The sequence below is a fragment of the Myotis myotis genome, unplaced genomic scaffold (genome assembly GCF_014108235.1).
Source record: "Myotis myotis isolate mMyoMyo1 unplaced genomic scaffold, mMyoMyo1.p scaffold_m19_p_1, whole genome shotgun sequence".
NCBI classification, from domain to species: domain Eukaryota; kingdom Metazoa; phylum Chordata; class Mammalia; order Chiroptera; family Vespertilionidae; genus Myotis; species Myotis myotis.
This window is the reverse complement of record NW_023416313.1, coordinates 140,833,036-140,837,180: the sequence shown is the minus strand read 5'-3', so window position 1 is coordinate 140,837,180 and position 4,145 is coordinate 140,833,036. Positions and strand designations below refer to the sequence as shown.

Sequence of the window (4,145 nt, the reverse complement as noted above, 5' to 3'; positions counted from 1 at the left end):
TCAGAGACCAAATTTTCCACTTCTTTGTAGGTTTTGAAGTGCTACTCAGAAAGTGTGTGTGCCATCGATCGGAACAAGTGGTAATCTGAAGGAGCACGGTCTGGTAAATATGGCGGGTGGGTTAATACTTCCCCAGCAAGATCTTTTAACGTGTCTTTAACTGGTTTTGAAGTGTGTGATGGTGCATCATCATGAAGCAAAATTACTTTGCCATGTCTTCTGACACATTCTGGTCATTTCACGATCAAAGCATGGCTCAAATTGATTATTTGTTGTTGGTAGCGATCAGTATTAATGGTTTCACCTGGTTTTAGAAGCTCATAACACACCACACCTTCCTGATCCCACCAAATGCAGAACATTGTCTTCTTTCTGAAGCGATTTGGCCTTGCAGTCGATGTTGATGGTTGACCTGGATCAACCCATGATTTTGTGCATTTGGGATTCTCAAAATAAATCCACTTTTCATCGTGTCACAATTCGATGCAAAATAGACTTTCTTTGGTGCTGTTGAAGCAACATTTTACTGATGACTTTTCGGTTTTCCATTTGTTTTTCGTTCAGTTGATGTGGCACCCATTTTCCTTACTTTAAAATCTTTCCCATTGCTTGTAAACGATCGGAAATTGTGAGCAATGTTTAATCTTTCTGCAAGTTGGTTTTGAGTTTGACATGCATATTCATCCAATAATGTTTATAATTGTTGGTCTTCAAACTTTTTCGGTTGACCTGGACATTCTTTTTCTTTCACATCGAAATCATCACTCTTAAAGCATTTAAACCAGCGTTCACAAGTATCTTGAGATGGAGCATGTTCACCATAAGCTCCCCGAAGTATTCAGCAGCACTTTTCTTCAAAATAAAGTAATGAATTAAAACTTTCTGCAAATGCTCTTTTTTTTGGCACAAAATTCAACATTTTTAAATGTAAAAATATCTATGATGTTAACACCTTCAGAAAATTTGACATATGAAATTTTGAAGCTTGTTGTCAATACAACAAAATAGCATACATATCAAATCGCATATATATTAACACGTGTAACTCCATCTGTTGAAAAAAATTTGCATTATTAACTGGTACACCTGGGGTATAATGATCACTCTGATAGACTTACAGCTAGTCTGAGGGCTTGGAAGATCCTCAGAGCCATCTGGGTGACTGACGCTTGCTCTAATTCTGCAGCTCTAACATCAGAAAGGGTTCTAGACCAGACTGTGCGAGCCTGGGGAGAATGAATATGTTAAAAGAGGGTGTAAAGCTGGCTTTGGCAGCACATATACTAAAATTGGAACCAAACAGTGAAGATTAGCATGGCCCTGAGCAAGGCTGATGCAAATTTGTGATGTGTTAAATATTTATAAAAATAGAAAGGAAAAAATAGGAGTGTTGATGCTTGTGTACACTGTAGAATACTGTCTCGTGTGTAACACCAATATTGATGATCTGATCATAAAGATCCAGCTGGACTTGGGTGGGGGTGGGGTGGGAATGGTCTGCTCCTGACTAAGTGACTCTTCCTACAAGTCCCAAAGCGACCCTCAGTCACTCAGGCTTCATCATATGCAGTGGTGTTGAAGCCCTCTTTGGGGGCCCAGAGGCTTGTGCATTATGTCTGTCACAGAGAACACAGGTGCTCTCTCTCCTGTGATTCCTGATAGCACTTTGATCCATCTCCACCCTTAGATAAAGACACCTTGCCTCGTTTCCCAGGTAGCATCTGCCTGGCCTCTATTTCAGTCAGAACCTACTGATGGGATTTGTCCACATGGTGGTAACATAGGTTCAAATGTGCTTTGGAAAAATAAAAAGTATTTCACAAATATGAGTGATTATCACCAACTGCCTACGAAGGCAATTTTTTTTTAATCCTCACCTGAAGATATGTTTTTATTGATTTTGTTTGAGAGAGAGAAAGACCAATGAGAGACAGAAACTCCGATGTGAGAGAGAAACATCAATCTGATGCCACACTCGCCCCAACCAGGGATCAAACCCACAACCCAGGAATGTGCCCTGACCAGGAATTAAACTCACAACCATCTGGTGCACAGGATAATGTTCCAACCAACTGAGCCACCCAGCCAGGGCAGAGGTGAGTTTTTTTGAGCTCCGATTTCTTTTCTATAGGAAATAGATACAATATGATATTTGTAATTGGCTCAGGTTCAAATGCTACTGTACTTACAGACTTTGTGTCTTTAGAGAAGTCACACTCTATCAGAACCTGGGTATCTTCATATGAAAAATAGAAATTTGGTAATAGTATCTATCTCATAAGGTTGTTGGGAGGGTGAAGAAGACCAAAGTTCTGCCACCTCTTGGAATATTGATTTTAAGCTGTTTATTGAGGAACAAAAGACTCAGAACCTCTGACCTTCCCCACTTTTCTGCCCAAGAGATTCAGATGGAAAGGCCTAGTCTTAGGATGTTCTCCTTAGCTGGTTCCTATTAAGTATGGTAACTGGGAGGCTTCAGGCCTGTTAGCTGGACAGCCCGTGTCCCAGTGTTTCTGAGTTGCCTACCAAGGACTTGCCTGCCCTGTGTGTTCTGCTCCTCCTCCACTACCTGTCAATCACCCACTCTCACTTCTGAAACCTAAGACTCATTCCCCACCTTTGTCTCCTTTGTCCAAAATGACATTTATACCAAATTTTGCTTCACTGTCTTTGGAATTTTCATGCTTATGTGAATTCCTCACGTCCATGTATTAAAATTTGATTTTCTCTTGTTAATCAGTCTCTGTTAATTTGGTTATTAGCCCAGCTAGAAGAACTTGGAACGTGGGAGGAAATTATTACATTTTTCTTAGCAAAAGATAATACAGGAAATATCAGGTGCTGTCCCAGCACAATGGAAGCACTAATATTTGAATGTGAAATCAGAAACCCAAAATTTGAGAGAAGTAAATGAATTTAAAAGCTCGGAATCTATCAGAATATTTTATGTTAAAAAAAACACAAAGTTAAACTCAAACTGGCTTAAATAATCATGGGAACTCATTGGCACCTGTAGTTGAAAAGCCCATAGGAAATGTAAACATCAGGCATTGTTCACAGAAGGTCCAGCTCCACTGCTCTGCAGTCCTGCTGGCTGCACCCTACCCCACGGTACCTCTCTCAGGCCGCCTTCCCCCGCTGTTGCAAGATGCCTGCCAGCAGTGACCAGGACAAAACACATTCCTTCACATCCAGAAAGGATTGAACGTGACTTCCCACAATGAACAAGAGCCCTGAACTCCCATCGTGACCAGGTGAGTGCCAGGCACTGCTGTGTAGTACTGGGGAGACTGAGGAAAGAGGTGCTGCACAACAGGGAAAGGTAAACTAAATGTCACAGACAACCACAACGTCAGCTATAGTAACACAATAAATGCTTAGTTGGGGACAGTGCATTCAAAGTTAGTTTGTTTTTAGGGAAATAAAATACCTATGAAGAAATGTTGAATTTGAAGGTTTCTAGGATCCTAATAAGCCCAGATGGGGAAGGACCCTCTGAACTGTCCAACAGAAACCCTAAGGTATACCAAGCTCAGGAGGGAAGTCTACTGTCCGCTCGGGGCACCTGGGAGTTTGAGCACCACCATCTTCAAGGCTGCTCCGAAGCCCCCAGAGGTGAGAATCCTGGCATAGTTTTTCCTTCCAATTCCTACAGATCTGCAATCAACTGAAGAAGCAGAAAGAAAAGCTTTCCAGTGCTGGAGAAGTTTAAATGATGAAAGTCCTTCTCCTTACTTACCCACAGAAGACCACAAACCCTCCACCAGGACCTCAGAAAATGCTGAGCACTGACACGAATGCAGTCTCTGCTTAGAAAGAACGCCAAGCTCCGCCAGTGTGGCTCAGTGGTTGAGCATCGATCTATGAACCAGGAGGTGACAGTTCGGTTCCTGGTCAGGGCACATGCCCAGGCTGTGGGCTCCATCCCCCGTGTGGGCATGCAGGAGGCAGCTCATCAATGTTTCTATCTCATCATTGATGTTTCTATCCCTCTCTCCCTCTCCTTTACGCTCTGAAATCAATAAAAATATATCACAAAAAAAGAAAGAAAAAAAAACAAAGCCCCAGGATAAACCTCTTCAGGTGACGTCCTTTTACCTAAATGAAGCATCTCATTGGATCTTAGGCTCCTTTGGCTGTAAAGA

The 4,145-nt window shown here is 42.0% G+C and overlaps 1 pseudogene; it reads left to right on the top strand.

Moving 5' to 3' along the window:
* Positions 1-1,263: 1,263 nt before the first annotated feature.
* On the top strand, positions 1,264-1,363 carry LOC118661428 (annotated as a pseudogene).
* The last annotated feature ends 2,782 nt before the right edge of the window (positions 1,364-4,145 follow it).